At 42.6% G+C, this 25,292-nt stretch overlaps 1 protein-coding gene and 1 long non-coding RNA gene across 4 annotated transcripts in view; one reads left to right on the top strand and one right to left on the bottom strand.

The window, feature by feature from the left end:
- The window catches only part of LOC133380480 (protein bassoon-like), a 229,932-nt gene that overhangs the window by 54,680 nt on the left and 149,960 nt on the right, over window positions 1-25,292 (bottom strand). The gene's annotated exons all lie outside the window — the stretch shown is intronic.
- LOC133380481 (uncharacterized) overlaps window positions 22,703-25,292 on the top strand; it is a 37,593-nt gene continuing 35,003 nt past the window's right edge. Inside the window, exon 1 of the long non-coding RNA XR_009761450.1 lies at window positions 22,703-23,009. This is a non-coding gene — a long non-coding RNA (uncharacterized LOC133380481). The remainder of the gene's footprint in view (window positions 23,010-25,292) is intronic.

Here is a 25,292-nt window from a genome sequence, read left to right as displayed (position 1 = left end):
GCATGTCAGGGCAATGGAGAGGAAGAGGAAAAGAAAAACCCCTCCCTTGCCTTGGTCTCTGCTATTCCTACCACCACAGTCTCCACTTCCCATCCGCAGTTAACTAGTGGGAAGGGTGAAGAAGGTGATTTGGGGTCCGAGGGAAGTGGTGAAGAAGGAAAAATAGGAATATTGGCTATTGATGGAAGCTAGAGTAGGATGGGCCCCTTCCATTATTTGTTAATTTGTTTACTATAAGTATTTTATAACACCCTTCAATCATTTTCCCCCAAGTAGTTTACAAAAACAATATAACAATTAAAATGTGAGGTGGGGTGACTCTTTAATAATCCCAAAAGTTATGGCACATAAACAAAAATGTATCTCCATTAGGCTAGCAGGACTGTGCCAAAATAGAGACATTCTATCATATGTGGTGGAACTGTCCCTAGATAAGCACATTTTGGTCAGAGATTTTAGCTGCAGTTATCAACCAACCACTGGCTCCTGATCCCACTGTAGCCCTTTTGTCTTTTTCCCCAGATAAACAGTGCACTCTGTCATGAGCATATAGTCATATTTCTCCTGGCTGTCTTTCCTTTGATGAAAACATTAAACCATTAAAAAAAAAAGTCCCAGAAGTTCATTTCTGTACTTGAAACCAGCCCATGTGGGAGTATCTGAGAGATTAGTTTCATCTTGTAATTATACATTAGCATTAGGGATGTGCTAGAATTTCACCCAATTTTGATTTGGTACCAAATTCACTATTGTTGCAGATCAGTATTTTATGTAGTGGTTTTCTGCAGCTATTTTTGGAAATGGTTTTTTTTAAAAAAAAAATCAGTGTATAAAATATTGACATTAATATTGATACATTTAAAGGAAATACTGATATTCTAAATGTTGATAAAGGAAATATCAATAAAATATTAATATCCTTTTCTTCTGAGGGGGGAAAATGGATCGGTACAAGCAGCAGCTAGCAGACAAACTCTAATCAATACCAGCCTGTTGGATTGACAGATTCCTTTTGAACCGGCACTGCCCAATGATTCCAATCCATAATTAGCATGAAAGGTTGATGCAAAGTCATTGAGTTCCACAAACTATCAAACATGTGCCCAACAGAAAGAATTTCCAACAAGTCATTGACACAAGCACCAGGTTTTTCCCTGACCCATGAATTTATCCAGTTTTGTGGGAAAGAGCCATCCCAAATGACTGAATGCTTTGCTTTTCAAAAAGCTTTCTTTTCACTTCATTTTTTAAATAGCTTTGGGAAGTATCCCCCTATGACTAAGATCTGTGACTACACAATGTCTTAACTATAATACATGTGACACTGTTGGGATTAAATTCCAGAAGTGATTTCACTGCTACACAAGATAGATACAACATAAACCGAAGCCTGCCTCTCTGCATGTGTACCATGGCTTTCAAAAGCAACATGAAAAGTAATTTAAAGATGCAGTAAAACCCTATGTTCGAGCTTACCACCAGGTCACCTTAAAATGATGTCTGACATAATGGAATAGGAATAAGGGACAACGCTTGTAGAATTCACCCCTGCAGTCAAGGACAAACTGTTGGTTCTGAGACGGAAATGAGATATTATATCTGTGTTACTTTATCCAAATGCTTGGTGAATAAGTGCTGTTTTTAAACATCACAAAAATGAGCTCTTCTGCACTGATCATTCATATTTTTAATCATCATTTCATTGGCTACATCATAACGACAAATGGCCATTGCTAGGCAACAACACCATATTATTTATTTATTTAATGCCAAAGTCAGGTATCTGTATGATGTGTTAAAATGAATGGAGCTTCCCTTAACGAGTTACTTATTTGAGGCATTTGAGATTTAACTTTGCACCTTTTACAGAAGCTTTTTCACCTTTTAAGTGTTCCTTGCAAGTGTTATCTAGAATTAGTTACCATGTCAAAAATAAACTGCATGTGGAACCCTGTAGATGTCAATTTAGCCTAGGACTAAACTTTTTAAAGAAATATTCTGTTTCAAAAAGAAACTTGCAAATTTACTTCCCAAAGTGTCATATCCCTGTTTTCATTGGCATTGATGGAATTCATTTCAAATTCAATTCTATACTGAAGTCAGATTTCTCAGACAGCTTGATTTTTCCATCCAATTAATGCTACCACTTAGATTGAAGGTCAGTAAACCAGTGTCACTTGAAGGGACCAAAGTCCATTTCTCTACAGAGTTCAAGAATTAAACTTTATATTTAGAAAAAAGAAGAAATGTATACATGCTTAGGGTCATCTCATTCATTACATTTTAAGTGAACATGTAAGTTTTTTTAAAAGGAAACATCTAAAAAATAAAGTAGTGTGCAGGAGACAAATTCACTTTTATAAATACATATTATCCTAATTAGTATAACCCATCAGAGACATTTTTAATTTCCTGGTTTTCTATTGCTTTTTGTTGTTTAAATTAAATTAATTTTATAGAAGTAGAGACTCCTGTTTTAATATGATTGCATTTTACTGGACTTATATTTTTATTTTGTGTTTATGTAAGCTGCCTTGAGAGGGCTTGAACTAAAAAGCCTATAAATACTTAAAATAATAAATAAAATAAAATAGATAAAGAAATATGACTTTGACAACAATGAGATAAACAGATGTAATTCCAAATAGATACCTTTTTAAAGCAATACAGTATTCAACAGAAAAAAACTGATCGTTTATTTGGCAAACCAGACAGAGATCCTTGCGATTATTCTCATGTTGTATCCAGATTAAGACTTTATGATAGTGATCATTTATTTCCTTTGACCAAAGTGATGTCTTTAGAAACAATGGTAATATTTCATCAACGGTATGTTGTGAGAGAAAGCAAATAACTTAATCTAATAATTATATACTATGTTTTCATCATGGTCTGACTCATGACTCTCAAACACCTTCATCCTCACAATGCAGATGAAGTCTGCAAGTCACATTGTTGGCATATTAACAAAGGAATGGTCATGTGATGTACCAGCACCAGTGACTATTTATTTATTTATTTATTGTATTTATATACCGCCCCATAGCCGAAGCTCTCTGGGCGGTTTACAGTACCTAAAAACACTAAAAACACATATACAAATTTAAAACACATCTTTTAAAAACAATTTAAAACACAATTTAAACATTTAAAACAATTTAAAAACACATGCTTAAATGCCTGGGAGAAAAGGAAAGATTTGACCTGGCACCAAAAAGATAACAGTGATGGTGCCAGGCGCACCTCGTCAAGAAGTTAATTCCATAATTTGGGGGCCACCACTGAGAAGGCCCTCTCCCTTGTTGCCACCCTCCCAGCTTCCCTTGGAGTAGGCACCCAGAGGAGGGCCTTAGATGTTGAGCGTAGTATATGGGTTGGTTCGTATCGGGAGAGGCGTTCCATCAGGTATTGTGGCCCCAAGCCATGTAAGGCTTTATAGGTTAAAACCAGCACCTTGAATCGAGCTCAGAAACATACAGGCAGCCAATGCAAGCGGACCAGAATCGGTTTTATATGTTCGGACCGTCTGGTCCCTGTTACCAATCTGGCCGCTGCATTTTGCACAAGCTGCAGTTTCCGAACCGTCTTCAAAGGCAGCCCCACGTAGAGTGCATTGCAGTAATCTAACTTGGAGGTTACCAGAGCATGGACAACTGAAGCTAGGTTACCCCTGTCCAGATAGGGGCGCAGCTGGGCCACCAACCGAAGCTGGTAGAAGGCACTCTGTGCCACCGAGGCTACCTGAGTCTCAAGTGACAGAGATGGTTCTAGGAGAACCCCCAAGCTATGAACCTGCTCCTTCAGGGAGAGTGCAACCCCATCCAGGACAGGTTGGACATTCACCATCCAGTCAGAAGAACCACCCACTAGCAGCATCTCAGTCTTGTCTGGATTGAGCCTCAGTTTATTAGCCCTCATCCAGTCCATTGTCGCAGCCAGGCACTGGCTCAGCACATTGACAGCCTCACCTGAAGAAGATGAAAAGGAGAAGTAGAGCTGCGTATCATCAGCGTACTAATGGCAACGCACTCCAAAGCTCTGGATGACCGAACCCAACGGTTTCATGTAGATGTTGAATAGCATGGGGGACAGAACTGACCCCTGCGGAACCCCATACTGGAGAGTCCAGGGTGCCGAGCAATGTTCCCGAAGCACCACCTTCTGGAGCTGACCCGCCAAGTAGGAGCGGAACCACTGCAATGCAGTACCTCCCACTCCCAACTCAGCCAGTCTCCCCAGAAGGATACCATGGTCGATGGTATCAAAAGCCGCTAAGAGATCATGGAGAATCAACAGAGTCACACTCCCCCTGTCTCTCTCCGACAGAGGTCATCATACAGGGCAACCAAGGCTGTTTCCATGCCAAAACCAGGCCTGAAACCCGACTGAAATGGATCCAGATAATCGGTCTCATCCAAGAGTGTCTGGAGCTGGCCTGCAACCACTCGTTCCAGGACCTTGCCCAGGAATGGAACATTTGCCACAGGCCTATAGTTATTAAGATTTTCTGGGTCCAAGCAGGGTCTCTTCAGGAGTGGTCTCACTACCGCCTCTTTCAGGCAGCCAGGGACCACCCCCTCTCGCAGAGAAGCATTAATCACTTCCCTGGCCCAGACGGCTGTTCCATCCCTGCTAGCTTTTATTAGCCAAGAAGGGCAAGGATCCAGCACAGAAGTGGTTGCACGAACCTGTCCAAGCACCTTGTCAATGTCCTCAAGCTGTACCAACTGAAACTCATCCAAGAAATCGGGACAAGGCTGTGCTCTGGATACCTCGCTTGATTCACCTGCTATAACACTGGAGTCTAAGTCCTGGCGGATGCTAAAGATTTTATCCTGGAAGTGCCTAGCAAATTAATTACAGCGGGCCTCAGATGACTATCTGGAACATTATTGAACAAATGTCCAAGGCAGACATTCAGGTCTCATTGAATTAATTGTCATAGAACTGTGAAATGCTGCAGATTGAATGAATTACTAAAGGGTTGGCCGACTAGTAGCCCACAGATAGAATAAGGTTATTCTACATGGCCCAAGAAGTCTACTGGCCCTGTCCTGAAGATCCTTGGAGAGTATGGTGCCAAGCACAAATAAGTATGAAGCCATACTTGGCTCAGAGAAGAAGGAAACCAGAAAACAAAGTATTTCCAGTCTCACTGAAGCAGGCTACTGCCTGCACTGGTTCCTGGCTTAAAGAATGTTAAAGTTGGCCACAGCAACACCTCTGTTTCTTTCAGACTGAATACAAGAAACAAAACTCATGGATACTAGAAGCAGAAATTTCAGTCTACAATAGTTAACTTGCCTCCAAGCTGCTTGGTGCTTAATCACTGAGCCTGGACCTAAGAAGTTGGCCATCAACCATCCCCGAGACCAGATGCCTGTAGTACCATAAAACTAAATTTGATTAGGTTTGTTGACACTTGCATTTCAATTTAATCCATTTCGATCTGTTTTAAAGTATATTTTTATATTTTGTTCTCTGGATTAATGATATGCTATATAAAACTTTTACAGACAGATGTTGAAGAGACTCATTCCATTCCAGTGCACAAACTCAAGAGAAAATTGGTTATGTAACATTCCTCTAAGCAGTCAGTCCCATTTATTATTCAGAAGATTAAGTAAAAGTCAGTGTTTTCTTTCAAACATGGAGTTCTAACTTGTCAATCTCTCACTTACAGCCCTGTACCGCAATGCCAATCTGCATCTTCACTTCATCAGTATCTTTGCAAACTCTAAGGAGCCCATTCACAGAATTTGTTTTCCTTCAATGATTCCCATGCAAGTATGCTGAATTAGTAGGCAAACAAAGTAAGTTTGTCAACCATGTTAGTAATGAACACAGTTTCTAAAGTTTCCAAAACTCAAAACAGGGGTGCAAGAAAATGAGAGAATTGTTGTCAAACTGCTCCCCCCGCCCAAGTTATTGTAGTTAGAAATGTCCAGTGCATTTCAGAACTTTTCTTTCTTTCTTCAGGAGCAATTATTTTTGTTGGAACACTTACTTGAGGCTTTCTCCTTGGCCAAATGAAAATGTCAACAATGTTAGGAATCAGCACAGCTGTTCCATCCCAGTTTCCATCTCTGGAATTGTTGGCCTCCTGTTCCCTTCCTTACACCACCTGCAAAATCTATGAGCAAGGGATTCCCCATTACCCCCTTTTTTTGCATCCCTTATTGTCGGTTTGCATTTATTTTGCCAAAGTTTGTGTTTATTATTGTTCTCATTTGGACAAGAACATTTCCATTTTCTGAAGGAAGCCTTCTTGCTTCCGATTTATTTATTTAACATATTTCTATTCCACCCTTCTACCCTATAATGGGGCACTCAGGGCGGCTTACAAAAATAAAATCAAACATGTACTTAATAAAATTGTAAACAGTAAAATCACAAAACATTAAAATAAATTAAAATACATAAAATACAATTAAACTACATAAAATACTATACACACACATACATATGTATAGGGATTGGTACTAAAGGGACTACAAAGGTAAAATTTAACGTACAAGGCATAAATCAGTGTCAGCCTCTACCTTCAGTCCCTCCCAAAGGCTCTCCAGAACGAGATCGTTTTCAGAAGTCTCTGGAAAACCAACAGGGAGGGAGCAGAGTGAACTTCTTGGGGTAGATTATTCCAAAGCTTGGGGGCCACAGCTGAAAAAGCTCTCTCCTATGTGCCTGTCAATCTAACATCTTTCAGTCCAGGCACGCAGAGGATACCAGAGCTTCCTTGATTCTGTTCGTTAACATCTTGGCCTTGGTGGTACTTTCCTGAGCTGCTGTATGCATTCTAGCTGCCCTTCTGTTATTGTGGTTTTGAACAAACCCCAAGAACTTTGGAGAGATTTGACCTTTGCTTTCCCTTTCAACTTCTTTTTTATCAATCATCTCCTTTTGGGGGAGTTTCTTCTTTTGAAGTTAAATGTGACTATGTTGGACTTTCTTAGCAATTGTCTGCTTATATATATGTTGAATTTGATAGCCCTATAACCGCTGTTCCCAACTGGTTCAACAACACTTATATCTGACACCAGGTTCTGGTTCCACTTCAAGATTAAGTCCAGGGTTGCTGTCCCTCTGGTCGGTTCAATGATCAATCGAAAAGGGAACATGCATTTACCCAGTCTATATGAGGTTAATTGAAGTCTCCCATGACAGGACTTCCTCCTTTGGATGCTTCCTTGACTTCATTCTCCATCTCAAGATAACTCTGGACATTTTGGTCAGGGGGATGATAGTACACCCTGAGTTCTTACTTACTGTTCCAGCCCAGTATCACCAACCACAGTGAATTTGTGGAGGAGCCTGCCCCTTTCGGGATTTCTAGTTTGTTGGCCTTCTTCTGTCATCTTTGACATACAGAGCGACACCAGGCACCTGTTATTCCCACTATATCTATGCTGCTCTCTAAAACCAAACCCTCCAGCTTGCCCATATTGGCTTGAAGGCTTCCAGCATTAGCATATAAATACCTGTATATATGCTGTCTCTCTCCAAATGACTTTGGCACATGTGTTTTACACCAGTTGTCTTCAAACTTTTCAGACCAAGACCCACCTTTAGCCAAAACATGCATTTGGGGACCATTTTTTACCTTGTATCACTATGGTGCTTTGGCCTCTTTAAATTGCTATCATGTTCCTTCTTCAAAGGCAGCCCCATGTAGAATCTGATACAGTTGCCCAAATGCAGTGTAACTAAAGCATGTGTCATCATGAGCAGATCTGGCACCTCCAGAAATGGATGCAGTTTGAGAATTAGCCTTAAATATGTAAAAATGTACCTGCCCAGCACTGAAATCTAGGCATCCAGATTCCTGGCTGATTTCAGATCTGGATTCAAGCCTGAATACAAACTGTGAACCCGAGTCTTCAAAGGAAGTGCAACCCTATCCAAAACAGGTTGAGCCTTATTCCCAACATCTGCCTTTCTGCTAACCAGAAGCACATTTGTCTTGTCTGAATTAAGCTTCAAGTTTGTTTACCCTCATCCAATCAACTACTTGTACTTTATTATCATCATCATCATTCCCCTTTTATTACCCCTTTTATTACCCCTTTTTAGGGAAGGTGATTGAGAGGGTTGTAGTGCAGCAATTGCAAGTACTCTTGGATGAAACAGATTATCTTGACCCATCCCAGTCTGGGTTCAGGCCGGGTTATGGGACTGAATCTGCCTTGGTTGCCCTGATGGATGACCTTTATCGGGAGAAGGACAGGGGGAGTGCAACCATGTTATACTTATTTGATCTCTCAGCGGCTTTTGATACCATTGACCATGGTATCCTTCTGGGTTGACTTGGTGAGTTGGGTACTGGAGGCACTGTTTTACAGTGGTTCCAATCCTATCTCCAGGGTCGCTCTCAGAGAATAGCATTGGGTGATTTTCTTTCGGCCCCCTGGCAGTTGTGCTGTGGGGTGCCGCAGGGTACCATCTTGTCCCCCATGCTGTTTAACACCCATATGAAGCCCCTGGAGATTTGGGGCAAGGTGTCAGCAGTACACTGATAATACTCAGCTCTATTTCTCTGTAACACCTGAATCGGAAGAGGCCGTGCAAGCCCTGGACCGCTGCCTGGACTCAGTGGTGGGCTGAATGTGGGCCAATAAACTAAGCCTGAATCCTAACAAGAAGGAGACACTGTGGACTGGTGGTTCCCAGGTTCATATAATTGGTCTGTTGCCTGCTTTGAATGGGATTGTACTCCCTCTGAAAGAGCAGGTCTGTAGTCTGTGGGTGCTCATGGATTCATCTTTGTCGCTAGAGGCCCAGGTGACCTCCGTGGCTAGGAGTGCCTTTTACCAGCTTTGGCTGATAAGACAGCTGTGGCCGTTTCTGGACCAAGATAGCCTGACCATTGTTGTTTACGCACTGGTAACCTCCAGGCTGGATTACTATAATGAGCTCTATGTGGGGCTGCCCTTGAGGTTGGTCCGAAAGCTGCAGCTGGTGCAAAATGTGGCAGCAAGACTACTCATTGGGGCAGGGTATTGCCAACATGTCACCCCGCTGTTGAAAGAATTGCACTGGCTGCCCATTTGCTACCGGGCCAAGTTCAAGGTTCTCGTTTTGGTGTACAAAGCCCTATATTTATTTATTTATTTAAAATATTTCTATCCCGTCCTTCTACCCTACAATCGGGCACTCAGGGTGGCTACAATAAAATCGCACATATATATAATAAAATACACAATAAAAACACAAAACATTATGGTAAATTAAAATGCATAAAATACTATTAAAATACATAAAATGCATTATGCATACACATACAAACATACATATATATATGTGCATACACATATAAGAAAGTGAGAATAAAAGAACTTAAAAGATAAAAATAAAAGATTAAAACTTAAAACAGTGTCAGGCTGACCCGTCAGTCCCAAACAAAGGCTCTCCGGAACAAAATAGTTTTTACAAGTTTCCAGAAGACCATCAGGGAGGGAGCAAAGCAGGCTTCTTGGGACAGGGAATTCCAAAGTCTGGGAGCCACAATTGAAAAGGCTCTCTCCTGCGTGCCTGTCAATCTAACTTCTTTCATTCCAGGCACACAGAGGAGACCAGAGGCAGATGATCTTAAATCCAGGCTAGGAACATATGGACGTAAGCGGTCCCTTAAGTACACTGGTCCAAGGCCATTTAGGGCCCTCATAATCAGCACTTTAAATTGAGCTCAGAAACAAATTGGGAGCCAGTGGAGTCAATAAAGCACAGGGGTGATATGTTCCCTGCACCGTGCTCCAGTTATCATTCTGGCTGCTGCATTTTGGACCAACCGTAGTTTTTGAATCGTTTTCAAAGGCAGCCCCACATAGAGTACATGTGTCACCGTGGCCAAGTCAGCTGCTTCCAGGAATGGATGCAGCTGGTAGAACATTTTGAGATGGCCAAAAGCACCCCTGGCTACTGCAGCCACCTGATATTCCAGCAGCAGGGCAGAATCCAGAAGAACTCCCAGACTGCGGACCTGCTCTTTCAAGGGGAGTGCAACTCCATCCAGAACAGGTTGCAACCCTGCAGCTTTTTCTTGGCCAGCAACACTTCATTCTTGTCTGGATTAAGTTTCGGTTTGTTCGCCCACATCCAGCCCTTCACAGCCTCCAGGCACCGGTTTAGGACGAGCAGTCCCACCTTGCCATCAGATGGAAGGGAGAGATAGAGATGAGTGTCATCAGCATATTTATGACATTGCACTCCAAATCTCCGGATGACTTCTCCCAGCAGTGTCATATATATGTTAAAGAGCATGGGAGACAGAATGGAACCCTGAGGTACCCTGTAGGCCAATGGCCAGGGAGTCGAGCAGTAGTCTCCCAGCACCACTTTCTGGGTCCTGTCCATTAGGTAGGAACAGAGCCACTGTAGAACAGTGCCTCCTAGCCCCATCCCTGCAAGATGGCTCCAAAGTATACCACGATCAATGGTATCAAAGGCCACCGAGAGGTCCAGCAGCACCAACAGGGATGCACTCCCCCTGTCTGATGACCGGCGTAGGTCATCAAGCAGGGCGACCAGGGCAGTCTCTGTCCCATGACCAGGCCTGAAGCTTGATTGAAAAGGGTCTAGATAATCCAATTCATCCAGGAAAACTTGGAGTTGAGCTGCCACCACCCTCTCAATCACCTTGCCAAGAAAGGGGAGCTTAGAGATTGGCTGGAAGTTATTAAGATCCGCAGGATCTAATGAATGCTTTTTTAAACAAAGGTCTAATCACAGCCTCCTTCAACAATGTTGGCATAGAGCCTTCCCTTAGGGAGGTGTTAATCAGATATGTCAACCAACCACCTACTCCCAATCTAGCGGATTTAATTAGCCAGGAATGGCAAGGATCAAGTGAGCATGTAGTGGCCCTCGATTCTCCCAGAATCCTGTCCACATTCTCAGGCTTTACAAGCTGAAAAGTAGCCATGGAAAAATGACCAGAGGGAGCAACAGGGGCATCTGGCACAACTGTAATTAATGAGGAGTCCAGGTCAATCCGAATGCGAGCAATTTTACCTGCGAAGTGCCTCGCAAACATTTCAAAGCGAGCAACTCATGGTTCATAGTCTGCTGTCGGGCCAGATCCCAAAAGACCTCGGACCACCTGAAAAAGCATCGCCGGAGGCACTGGGCAGATGCAATGGTGGCAGAGAAGTAAGCTGTTTTCACCGCCATCACCGCCACAGGCTCGAAAATGAGCTCTAACCAGTGTTCGGTCAAAGACAGATTGAGTTTTTCTCCATCATCGTTCTAGCCGTCGTCCCTGCCATTTCATCAGGCCCAAGGTTTGAGTAAACCAAGGTGTATTACGGGCCTTCCCTGGTGGGAGAGGGAGCTTTGGGGCTATAGTGTCCACCGCCCGGGTCACCTCTGTATTCCAGAGGTTGACGAGGGCTTCGGCAGTAGCGCCAGCCATGTTGGGAACATCCCCTAGAGCGCTCAGGAAAACATCAGGATCCATAAGTCTCCAGGGGCGGACCATCTTAATTGGCCCATCACTCCTGCGGGGGTTATCAGGGGCACAAAGTCTAAACCTAAACCTAATCAGGTGATCTGACCATGACAACGGAGTCACCGAGAACCCCTCCACCCTCAGATCACCGGCTTCCTGTCCCGAACAGAACACAAGGTCGAGTGTGTGTCCTGCCACATGACTTGGTTCAGAAGATATTAAGGAGAGCCCCATGGTTGTCATGGCAGCCAAGAAGTCCTGAGCTGGACCTATGAGATTAACCTCAGCATGTATGTTGAAATCACCCAGGACTATCAGCCTGGGAAACAGCAACATCAACGCCAAGACCAGCTCCACCAGCTCAGGGAGGGAGACTGTTGGGCAGCAGGGTGGACTGTACACCAACAGAGTCCCAACTCTGTCACCCTGAGCCAATGCCAGGCACACACACTCAAAGCCAGAGGAGGTAGGGACAGGGTACCTGACAGGGGAGATAGATTCCTACAGACAATTGCAACCCCACCTTCCCGTCCCCTGGATCTGGGCTGCTGGAATGCCACAAAACCTGGGGGGCAGAGCTGGGAAAGTCCCACTCAACCCTGGTCATTTAGCCAGGTTTCAGTAATACACACAATGTCCGCACACTCATCCAGGATTAAATCCTGGATTAAAGTGGTTTTATTAGCCACTGACCTTGCATTCATCAGCAGAACAGTAAAATCCAGGGAGTTCCCTGCATGACTGCCAGTGTCCCGTGGGTTGGGAGGGGGATCGGGAGGGAAGCAAGCACGAAGATGTCTTATATCCCTTCCCTTGTGATGGCTAATCAATCTCCCACCACTGTAACATTCCCTACCCAGAATTACCTCAGTGCCAGACTCCCAACTACTCTGGCCCCAATCAATGCATGTTAAAAGAAGCCTGAGACTGAAAAACTAAATCAGCAAAGGCGATCTGATTATTTATATAATCCCAAAAATGGGAGTCTGGAGCTTCATTTAACCATCCAGTGATATTCCATGGAAAACTTATTTGGTTGGATGCATTTTTGTCATCCTGAGTTAGTTGGTATCTTTCCCTGGACAGAGTTCTGAGAGATAGTCAAATCCTTCGTAAGGGAGGATGGCTGCCCTATATTTACAAATTCCTTATAGAATAAACCTTGTTGAATCAAGTTAGCTGAAGGAGTACTCCAATGTCCTAATAACTTTTTTGTATGCCCTTCCTTGGATTATCTGACTCTTCCTCTAAGGGTATAATTACCTCCATTGATGAACTTAGACTACTGACATTTGAGATGACTGGTCTTGGGATAGTTGTTGGGAGAACTGCAGAAACAGATATCCTCTCTGAGAAATCAATTTCTCTTCTTCTAAATATCTCATATGCAGCCAGGCATTGGACTTCGGTGACACAGAATTTTCAGTGAGTGTATTATAAGCTAGATCCTTCTTAGGGGATCTTAAATCAATCTTAGTTATTAATGGATTAATTTCTACACTAAATTGGTAAGTTGAGGGAGAATTCTGTGCCACAGACAAAAGTTGACCTACATTCTCAAATCTCTTTCAACTATTTCCCAGATGGGAGCAGGCTAAAGACTCTGGATCCACATAATTCCCCAATTTAGTTGTAGGTCTGTATCGATCCTGAATTGAATTGAATTGTAGTTCCATTACACTTGAGCTGCATGTTTACTAACTGAATCTTAAGGCATTCAAGTCTTATTATAGTTTCATTTTGTGCTTGCAAAGGTAAGGTGGAGAAGGAATCTAATAAAATTTCTCTTCAATGTCAAAAAACTCTTTATTCATAACAGGAGATTACCTTTGAGCTTCTGGCGAGAGATTTAAAAGACCCTCACCAACATATATATCTAGGAGTTTATGATTAGTGTGGGGTTTCAGAGCAGTATCAAATTCGATTAGATTTTTTGAGTGGTTAGACACCTCTTCCAAGGAGCATTTTTATCTTGGCGTGCTACAGGCAACTAAGGCCAAAGGAGGAGCTGTATTCTCAAAAAATCTTGAAATTGAGATGTCCTTTAACAAGGCATCTCTAGCTGAACACCGCGAGCCAAAAGAAACTACAGTGCGTGCATTAATTCCGTTATAATATAAATAATCCACATGGTTGATGTCCGCTATGGTGATCAGACCTGGGAGAGTTCCCTCCAAAATTTCCAGCAGATGCAATTTGCGATCAGCTTGTGTCAGGATGCCTCTAGGTTTAGGATAATTAGCTAGAACCAGCTTTTGAAGGTTTAATACTAATTTCCATCTGATATCGTTTGCTATTGCAATTTTCTTCTGATTTGTTTTCCTCTTCATCAGCACATCTGACCATGGATCTTGTAAAGCAGAGTTTAAGTCCTGGACTGGTATGGATAAGGTGGGTTGAAGGGCAAGATCAGATATAGTTTCAGGATGGGAATTAAAATTAACATAACTATTTACCCTATTCTTAGGTCTTATCCTGGTTTCCTGCTCTCCTTTCTGTTTAGGACTTTACAGCTATACAGCTTTACAACTATACAGCTTGGGACCAGGATACCTGAAAGACCGTCTTACCCCTTATATACCCAGTCGATCACTGCACTCTGCCGGTGAGGGCCTCCTGCAGATACCATCTTATCAGGAGGTCCATTCTGCACAACATAGGAGACGGACCTTTAGTGTGGCGGCACCTACCCTGTGGAATTCCCTCCCCTTAAATATTAGGCAGGCGCCATCTCTGTTATCTTTTCGGCGCCTTTTGAAGACTTTCCTCTTTCAACAAGCCTTTTAAGTTGAGACCTATCCCAGTCTACATCTGTGTTGGAATTGCTTTTTAATATATTTTTTTTAACCCTTTTTCCCCTAAACAATATTTTTAACCTCTTTTGTTTAAGATGTTTTTAAAGCTTTTTAAAAAAAAATGTTTTTAAAGTTGTTTTGTTTTAATGCATTTTAAGGTCTGTTTTTATGATGTTTTAAAGTGTTTTTAGTGCTTTTGTTTGCCACCCTGGGCTCCTGCTGGGAAGAAGGGCGGGATATAAATCAAATAATAAATAAATAAATATTATATCCAGCCCTTAGAATCATAGAACAGTAGAGTTGGAAGGGGCCTATAACTCCATCAAGTCCAACCCCCTGCTCATTGCAGGAATCCAAATCAAAGCATTCCCCACAGATGGCTGTCCAGCTGCCTCTTGAAGGCCTCCAGGGTCAGAGAACCCACTACCTCGCTAGGTAATTGGTTCCATTGTTGTATGGCTCTAACAGTTAGGAAGTGTTTCCTGATGTTCAGTCAAAATCTGGCTTCCTGCAACTTGAGCCCATTATTCCATGTCCTGCACTCTGAGACGATCGAGAAGAGATCCCAGCCCTCCTCTGTGTGACAACCTTTCATGTACTTGAAGAATGCTATCGTATCTCCCCTCAGTCTTGTCTTCTCAAGGCTAAACATGCCCAGTTCTTCCAGTCTGTCCTCATAGGGCTTTGTTTCCAGTCCCCTCATCATCCTTGTTGCCCTCCTCTGACCTGTTCCAGTTTGTCTGCATCCTTCTTGAAGTGCAGAGACCAGAACTGGATGCAGTACTCAAGATGAGGCCTAACCAGTGCTGAATAGAGGGGAACTAATACTTCACATGATTTGGAAACTATACTTTTGTTAATGCAGCCTAATATAGCATTTGCCTTTTTTGCAGCCACATCTCACTGTTGGCTCATATTCAGCTTGTGATGGACAACAATTCCAAGATCCTTCTCACATGTCGTATAGCTGAGCCAACCATCCCCCATCTTATAACTGTACATTTGGTTTCTTCTTCCTAAGTGTAGAACTTTGCATTTATCCCTGTTGAATTTCATTCTGTTGTTTTCAGCCCAATGCACCAGCCTATCAAGGTCCCTTTGAATTTTGTTCCTGTCTTCCACAGTATTAGCTGTGCCCCACAATTTTGTATCATCTGCAAATTTGATAGGCATGCTCTGTATCTCCTCATCCAAGTCGTTAATAAAAATGTTAAAGAGCACTAGGCCCAGGACCGAGCCCTGTGGTACCCCACTTGTTACTTCCGCCCAGTTTGAGAAGGAACCATTGATAAGCACTCTTTGGGTACAATTCTGGAGCCAATTGTGGATCTACCTGATAATTGTTCCATCCAGTTCTAAGTACTGGAAGAATGGATGAAAAAACTATCTGGACCCCAAAGTCCTTGAGTTTCCTTCCCAGAGCTTCAAAGTCTGATGTGATTTCTTCATAGCTCTGTTTGGCAGTATAATTTGTTCCCACGTGGATGCGAAAGGGATACCTGTCAGTGGGTTTGATTAGTCATGGCAATCCTTCTGTCACATCTCTAATCCGTCCTCCTGGTAGACAGCATACCTGGAAAGTCCACAGATCTTCTCAGGTTTCGATCCCACACAGTAGGGAGTCTCCCACTACTAGTACTGTTCTCTTCTTGATGTGGGGCGTGGTTTCATTGTCCCTGCTTGATTGAGCTTCAGCCTCTTGCTTGTTGTCACAAGGGGTCTCCTGTAATTCTTCTATCACAGGCTGTCCTCCAGTCTCATCCTCAAGTGGTTGAAAGCGATTCCATAGTTCCACTGGTGAAGGGTATCTTCTATCTCTTCTGCTTCTGTCACCCTTTCCCATGGAGTTTCCTCCACTTTGTTGCTCCTCTCCAAAGCAGTCTCCTCTTCTGCTACTTCATGCAGCTGCTCTTCCACCTCCACTTCTCTTTGCTGCTGTTGTTCCAGTGTTGTCTAAGAACTCTTCATCTTCTCTTATAGTCCTCAGTATATTATTATTTACTTCAAGCAATTTTTACCCAACCCTTCAGCTGAAAAAAACCTCTCACAGGCTTCCATAAAGATCAGTAATGAACATGATCATTCCTGCTCACAAGCTTACAATCTAAAAGACACATCAGAAAAGGGAGAAGAGATAAGGACACCAAGCCTCAAACCCTTATATGACCTCACCCTGTGATTTCACATGGATGTTAAATAACATGGGGGACAAAATCCATGCACACCCTTTCCTGTTTCTTTTGTTGTCACAGAACCACTAATACAGATCATCAGTGAGAAGCTTCAAATGAGAAGTGTATTATTTTAAAACTTATTTATGTCCTCGAATATTCACACTCACTTACTGGCTTCAAGGGGAGCCAAAGAAAGTGGTCTCTTTCAGCATTAAATATTAAGAAACCTCCTTTATCTAGCTGAAGGTTATGAACACTAAGTAAATGATCAAGTTTCTTCCTCAACCATAAGGCATGACATGTTTAACTTTACTTACTGCTCCAAGATATGCTACAGAGGCTGCTTTCAGGCAAACTAGTAATGGAATATCTGAGAGGGAGTACTTTGTGATTGCAGGAAATATAAAATGAACTGTGCTGGGACTCACATTTGCACAGAAGTCATGCTCTCTGTCCTGGAAGCCATTAACCTATCCCGGATATATTGTAGATTCTGATTGTAGTTTTCCAGCAATAAAAAAGGCACTGCATATGCTAAAGCCATTGTAGTCTCTTTACTTTGTCATTATTGCTTCACATGAACAAGGATGAACCCTGATGTTCATAACTATTTCTGGGGCTCAACACCATCTTAAATCAAGCTCTGAGGAAATTAATGGAGAGAATGACCCAGTTTAGACAATAATCAAAGCCATGGTTTAAATTGTCATGAGCGAACTGCAGAGTGAGCCTTGGACTCCATACTCTCCCTCCCCCTTCTCCTTTGCACCTGAGGAGACTGAAAGCTTGACTAAACCAGTTTCAAAGTCTGAATTTGGGGGACTATGATTTATTATTTTATTTATTTATTTATTTATTTATTGCACGTGTATACCGCCCCATAGCCGAAGCTCTCTGGGTGGTTTACAGCAATCAAAAACATTAAAACAAATATACAATTTAAAACACATATTTTAAAAACAATTTAAAACACAATTAAAAAATTTAAAACAATATAAAAACAATTTAAAACACATGCTAAAATGCCTGAGAGAAGAGGAAAGTCTTGACCTGGCACCGAACAGATAACAGTGTTGGCGCCAGACGCACCTCGTCAATAACATAATTCCATGATTTGGGGCCACCACTGAGAAGGCCCTCTCCCTTGTTGCCACCCCCCAAGCTTCCCTTGGAGTAGGCACCTGGAGTGTACGGGTGGGTTCGTATCGGGAGAAGCGTTCCATCAGGTATTGTAGTCCCAAGCCATGTAAGGCTTTATAAGTCAAAACCAGCACCTTGAATCGAGCTCAGAAACAAGCTCGGAAACATACAGGCAGCCAATGCAGGCTGGCCAGAATCGGTTTTATATGTTTGGACCGTCTGGTCCCTGTTACCAATCTGGCCGCTGCATTTTGCACAAGCTGCAGTTTCCAAACTGTCTTCAAAGGCAGCTCCACGTAGAGTGCATTGCAGTAATCTAATTTAGAGGTTACCAGAGCATAGACAACTAAAGCCAGGTTATCCCTGTCCAGATAGGGACGTAGTTGGGCCACCAAGTTGGTAGAAGGCACTCTGTGCCACCGAGGCTACCTGAGTCTCAAGTGACAGAGATGGTTCTAGGAGAACCCCCAGGCTACGAACCTGCTCCTTCAGGGGGAGTGCAACCCCATCCAGAACAGGTTGGACATCCACCATCTGGTCAGAAGAACGACCCACTAGCAGCATCTCAGTCTTGTCTGGATTGAGCCTCAGTTTATTAGCCCTCATCCAGTCCATTGACGCAGCCAGGCACCGGTTCAGCACATTGACAGCCTCACCTGAAGAAGATGAAAAGGAGAAATAGAGCTGTCATCAGCATACTGATGGCAATGCACTCCAGAGCGCCAGATGACTGCACCCAACTGTTTCATATAGAAAAAGACTGAAATCTTTCTTATTCAATCTGTGAGATGTTCAGAAAATCAGGGAAAAGCACATTTCTGAGCCTTAGGCCAATCACTGCCTCTCAGCCTCAGAGGGAGGCAAACCCCCTATGAGTACCTCTTACCATGAAAACGCTGTTCATAGGGTTGCCATAAGTCAGAATCAACTTGAAGGCAGACAATTCAATTTGACTCTACATTTTTGTCTTTATCATTCTTTGTCAATCACAACCCTGACAATCAATCAATCAATCAATCAATCTTTATTGATACGGTCATAGACCAAAAGACATTTATAAATAAAACTACATACATTTATAATAAAAAGTTACAAAGTTGCAGTCATGTTAAAACAGTAAAACAATAAAACAACAAGGAAAACAGTTACAGTTGGGTGGCGGAAGCTTCTGAAAGGATAGATGCCTTCCGAATTGATTGAGCCGCAAAAATAAATTTAGCAACTGACAAGATAGTATCCTTATTAGCTGCTGACAAAAGATGTAAAAGTAAACAGTTAAGCGGTTTGTAGGGGTATTTATTTATGATGGGGGTTATGAATTTGGAGCGAATATCGTCATATAGGGCGCACTCAAAGATGACATGAGAGAGAGTTTCTATGGCGCTGACACCACAAAGGCATAATCGGTTTGCATACGGGATACGTTTAAATCTCCCTTCAAGTAAGGCAGAGATAAGACAGTTAAATCTAGCCTTTGTAAAGGCTAGACGATATTTGGGGATCGTAAGAGTTTCCAGATAAGGGGCACTGAGCATAGGCACAAAGCTCAGACCAAAGTGAATAGGAGAGCAGGTCGAGGTGGCTGCAGTTATGGAGCGTTGGAAGTCCATATCGTTGATACGAGTCCGGATAGAATGTTTAACTGTCTCTGGAGCGAGGGACATCAGATGTTCAATTGAGAGGCCAATACTTGCAAGGTAATTTGTAAACGTACGGGCCCATTTCGAGGTAAAAGAGTCTTCCCAGAGTAAAGGGAGATAGCCAGTAGATTTTTCATAAGACATTTTAAACCAGAAATTTAGGGCGGCCAACCACGCTTGAGACTCAAGTGAGACTAGGCCAGATTCTAACCTAAGGACCGCCGCAGGAACGCACCTGGGAACGCCAAAAATTTGTCTGAGAAACAAGGAGAGAACTGCCTCCGCAGAAGAGTTGAAGGCGCCAATCCATAAAGGTACCCCGTAGAGAAGTTGAGAAATAGTTTTGGATCTAAAAACCTTTAGGGCTGCCGGAATGTATTGTCCTCCTTTAGTGAAGAAGAACCTTCGAATACCACTGGCTGAGTTGCGAGCAGTAGAAATAGCCCCTCGGATATGGGGATTCCAGGACAGAGAGGAATGAAAAAGTATACCAAGGTATTTGAAATGAGAAACCTGTTCTATTTTATGGGTATTAATTGTCCATGCGTGAGCAGGAGAGTGCTTGGCAAAAGCTAAGATCTTAGTTTTGGAAAAGTTTATAGATAGTTTGTTATCATGACAGAAACTCATAAAAGCTTTAGTTAGGCGTTTGAGTCCTACTTTAGAAACAGAAAGGAGAACAGCGTCATCTGCATACAATAACAAGGGACAATGCAGGTTTGCTAACTTAGGGGGGTAGAAGTCCGGGGATTGACAATAAAGGGACAGATCATTCATGAAAAAATTAAATAAAAGTGGGGCTAGTATGCAGCCTTGTCTAACTCCTTTTGTTGTAGTAATGGGGTTTGTGAGATGACCTTCACGACTACATCTAACACGAAAGGATGTGTGGTGGTGCAGACGGCTAATTAAGAAGAGGAGTCTCTTGTCGATCGTAGATTTTGCGAGTTTCGCCCATAGTATCTCCCTAGGGATGGAATCAAAAGCCGATTTCAAGTCGACAAAGGCAACAAACAGGCCGTTACCCCAGCGGTTCTTGTATTTTTCAGCTAAGTGATTTAAAATCACACAGTGTTCTATCCCAGACCTACCTTTCCGGAAAGCTGCCTGCTCCCTCCCAAGGATATTATCCTCCTCCAACCAAGATGAGAGTCTCTCTTTTAAGTAGCAGGCATATAGTTTGCCAATAATGGAAAGGAGGCTAATTGGGCGGTAATTTGCTGGGTCCTCTTTGTTCCCTTTTTTAAATATAGGGATAACTATGGATTCAAGCCAAGACTCAGGGAAGCATCCGGAATTATTGATCAGAGTAAAGAAATTTGCTAGAAGAGGGGCCCACCAAGCTTGGTGCGCCTTCAACATTTCAGAAAGTATGTTATCAGGTCCAGGAGCTTTGCCGGATTTCAAGCTAGCAATCAAATCAATAATTTCTTTTTGGGTTACAGGTGGCCAAGTGGGAAGATTTGTTAAATTATCAATAAAGGAAACAGCATTTACAGTCTCGTTGTTTGCAGAAAAATATTTCTCCCAGAGGTATGGGGAAATGTGGCAAGGGGCCGGATTTAGTGGGCTCATAGAACCAGAAATCAGCTCCCAAAAACACTTCGAATTATTTGATCTGGAGGCTTGAATTAGGGCTTCCCAATCTTCATGCATCACCTGCCTTTTTTTGATGACTATCATATGCTTGTAGTATTTTTTGATAATAAAATACTCAGGGGGGAGGGGGGTTAAATTTTGGTGTCGATATTGAAGGTATAGCCGTCTCAGCTGTTTCTTAGCATCAAGACAGTCCTTATCAAACCATCTGGGAAAACCAGTGGTAGGAGGAGCCCTGAAGGAAGAAGATGGTGGGATAATAGAGGCTTTAAGTTTGGTAATTAAGGAGTTATACGCTATTGACGCTAAATATGAATCAGAAGCATGCATGATCTCCCTCTGTAAGGACAGGGCAGAGGGGGAAGTGAGAAATAAGGCCACATTAGAGGCTACTGTGGGAGTCCAAAATGTCCTTTTATGGGTAGGGTGGATTAGATTTGCCATTGGTTTATGGGTAAGGAGCAAGTGACCGCGTTCTGGTAGATAAAAGGAAAAGGTAAGGGGAAGGTGATCACTATCCTGTCTGGAGCCGACAGAAAAGTCCGAAATAAACCTGAACAGGGAATGCGAGATCAAGGCGTAATCGATGACACTGCACCTGAGGCCAGAGATGTAGGTAAATTCCGCACATGAATCTATCTGCTTATGACCGTTCAACATTATTAGGCTGTGTCTAGCAAGGAATCGGTATAAACATATTCCACCATAATTTATCTTGGGGTCCTTGGAAGTCCTAGCATAGCCTGGGAGGTATGGGGTGGTGTCCTCGCCCCCCCAGAGGTTTGAAGCAAATAGCGCATCATTGTGGGGGCCAGACCTGGCGTTGAAATCACCCATAACAATGAGAGGAGCTTTGGGGAATTTAGCCTCGAGTGATGTTAGATAATTGGTAAGAACGTCCCAGTCACAGTCAATTTGTGCCCGAGAGGCATGAGGGGGAATATAAACATTTACTAACAGAAAAGAAAATGTGCAAAAAGATAATAAAACAGCCTGTGCAATGTTTTTACAAGGGGTTAAACTTATAGAGCGAGCTGTTACAGAAGTAGAAATGAGTATGGCTAGGCCTCCTTTGGGTCTGCCTTTGGAACTGGGTTGGGAATAGGTCGCTGGTAAACATGAACAAGAGAAACCATCCACTATTAATTTAAGGGTACACCACGTCTCCTGTAAGAAAATTAAGTCAAATTTGTTCAGAAAAGTAATAAAGTCAGGAATTTTTTGTTTGGCATTCCACCCTGCAATGTTCCAGGAGAGAAGGTGGAATGTAAAATTAGGTGAGAGAACAGAAACCTGGCATGCATTAATAATTGGATTCGTAGGATGAGAAATTTCCTTTGCTGTATAAGATTTGCAGAGTGAGTGCTGTGGTGTCCTGAAATGAGGGTTTACCATTTTTTCAGGAGATTCACAGGATAGAATCGGGTTTTTAGAATTTAATAAGGGTTGTCAAGTTAGTTCAGGAACCTCATGTACTATCACATCACATATTGTGCTAGGTCTACAAACATTTGAGTAACAATGTGGCAGTACCTTTAAGGGAACTTTCAGAGGAGAAACTTGAATGCTGGATGGTGAGTTCAGTTCATAGTCCTCCAAGTATCTGGAACATGTCCTTTTTGCCCTTAGATTGTTTAACAGATTCTGCATTTTGTTTATGACCTCACTTTGTTCATTCTCAGTGAATGTATGGAAACTATTTAATAGTTCCTCCTCTCCCTCACAAGCAAAGTCAAATGCAAGATCTTGATTTTCCTTACTGTTTACCAGAGAAGGAGGTGACTGTAACGGAACGAAAATGGGAGCTGGTGGTGGGGAGGAGCTTACTTCATCCAAAATAATAAGATCAGAGTTTATGGAGTTAAGTGTTTCAAAGTTTAATGTTTCTTGTGCTGGGGGAGTCAAAGGGGATAAGTTCTTTTCCAGCATAGTTGGTCCTAATGATAGAGAAGAGCAGTTCATGTTTAATGTGCTTTTAAGAGGAAAGTGTTCCAGGAATGGATCCAAGTTTCCAGAGTTTGATATATTTTTGCTGCTGTTCGAGGAAAACTTCCTCCTCTCATGTGAAGAGATAAGGTTTGTTGTTGGAGTTCTCTTTGTGAACAAGGAAATTGGACTGGCCAGGTTTGTGAAATGTCTCTGAACGGATATTCCATGGTAGCTGAGAAGGGATTTATTTGCAATTATCCGTGCTGTTGTCTCAGCCGATTTAAAGGTAAGTAAATCAGACGTTTTTGTTGAGGGGTTGTAAAGGAATTCCACATACGAGATATCGTCAGGCCGTAAATCCATTACACCTAACGACTGGAGGGCGTAACACACTCTTTGCTTCCTGATGTTTACTTTTTCTTTGATGTTAAGAAGAGGAAGATTCAGCAGTGCAAGTTTGTTTGAATTATATTTGAGAAGCCAATTCCCATTTGTATTCTCTCGTCGTGAAATCTTGTTATTGGTAGAGCATATTCCGCTATAGGACCTCGGGTTGGGGTGAGTAAGTAGCTCTGGAAGATTTGGACTTTTTTTGCTTTCTGGTAAGGCTTTGCAATAAGATCTAGGGGGTGTTCTCGCTGTAGATGAAGCAGATAAATTCTTTGTTTGCGAAGCTGTTTGCTGTTGAGCTTTAAGTACTTTAAAAAGTTTCTGAAAGTTCATCTTCTTACTCCTTGGCAGTTTGTAATTTTTTATGTTTTTGGATTTTTTCTCCTTAGGTGCAATACGAGGTTTCTTTATGTTTGCACACTTCAGTGTTGTTGTTGTTTTGTGGGGGGGAAGAGTGTAGTTTAGGCTCAAATATAGTTTGGATAGTTCTTCCATAAATGATTTTAGAAGGTTGTTTGTTTCTTCCAAAAAAGCTTTGATGTTTTCAGTCTCTTTTGCCACAATGGCTAATTGTAACTGCAGACATTTTTGGCCAGTTAGAAGTAGTTTTTGGCCAATTTGTGCCAGTTCCGTGGTTTCAGTAACTTCTGTAGAGCAGGCAGAAGATGGCTGTGATTGAGTAAAAATGGGAGTCTGGCTGTCGATGTCTGTAGCATGCACAGTAGACAGAATGTCTAAGGGGGAATGTAAGTCAGTGTCCTTGTACAGAGAGGAAGATGGCGTCTCCTTGCTTTCAGGTACCTGCAGCAGAGAGTTGATCAGACTAGGTGTATGCGTCTGCCCCAAAAGGGGATCTGTGGATGTTCCATACACCAGGCTTTGTATAATTTCTGGGTCATCCCTTGCCTGGAATTCCTCACTCAAGCAGGAACAGAATTGTTCTGTTTCGATTTGGGAAGGGGTTTTCTCAATAGATCGTGACGCATTTCTCTTTGTCTTATCCGCTTTGGTTGGTAAAAAGAAGTTTGTAATTTTAAGCTGTTGATCCCCATTCCCAGATTCTTCCAAAACCTGTTCTGATTTATGGTCATGTTCATAACATCTTTTCCTTGTTTGAACCATTTTAAAAACTATAAGGTTTGCCTTTTAAACTCTAAGATGAACGGAGGTATAATTATAAATTGTCGACTCCAAGGCTAAGTAGTTTTATCTTAGGAATCCTTAGATTTTGTTATGGTAAATTATATTCCTTGAGTTAGTAATGCGAAGCAGAGTTGTGACTCACCGGCTGATAAAGAGTCTGTTTTCTTGCTGATAAAATGGTTCCATAGCCTTCAAAAAATAGGTGTTGTTGATGCTGTTAGGTTCCAGAATAAAAATTTCCAAAGAATATCTCTAAAGATAGCAAAAAAAGAGGCGAGGTGGGTATGAGCTCCAGAGCTCGCTACTGGACCTGCCTGCCAGCAGCCATCTTCCGTCGCAACCACCACAACCCTGACTTCTTACTGGCTAAAAACCTGAAAGGGGAGGGATTAGAGCAGAACTTAGAGCAACCAGGAAGTTGGGGGGGTGACTGACATTTTGGTGTGTATCTCTGGAACCAGACTACCTAGAAACTTAATTTTTAAATGAAAGCTGAAAGTCCAGAGATTAAGGTGAGTCAGCCGGAGGGGACCCCCAAAAACAGGAGTCTCAGGCTGAAAAATGGAGATCTGGCAACCCTATTAAGTCAACATCAGGACTAGGCCCCGCTGAGGCTGTATTCTATCTGCCTGAGTGGCTGCAGATACCTAGGGCACTGTCCAAAATGGCAGACCTTGCAGTCATGCTGGAGAAAGGGAGGGATATAAGCCAAGCCTGCCAGGGGTGGTGGGTGGTGCCGCTGGTGGGGGTGACTGCAAAGGGGATCACCTCTTTTGGTCGCATATTCAGGGTGCTGTGAGGGCAAGGGCTCAATCCCTTTTAATTAGTTTTATAGGGCAGGATTTTATGTGTGGCATTGATTATTATTTTTTTTCCTCTGGGGGGATTGTCGTGTTTTTCTCTAGACCACTTCCACGGTGAGAGGCTGGAGGGGGTCTGGAGTGGTGTTTGTTGAGGGAAAATGGTTTCATGCGCCTGGAGTGAGAGTCCAATCCAGCATAAAACTGCACCCTTTCTGGGTGGATGTTGAAGGGGA

The sequence above is a fragment of the Rhineura floridana genome, chromosome 3, assembly GCF_030035675.1.
Source record: "Rhineura floridana isolate rRhiFlo1 chromosome 3, rRhiFlo1.hap2, whole genome shotgun sequence".
NCBI classification, from domain to species: Eukaryota; Metazoa; Chordata; class Lepidosauria; order Squamata; family Rhineuridae; genus Rhineura; species Rhineura floridana.
The sequence above is the reverse complement of the archived record's forward strand: the minus strand, read 5'-3'. Positions and strand labels throughout refer to the sequence as shown.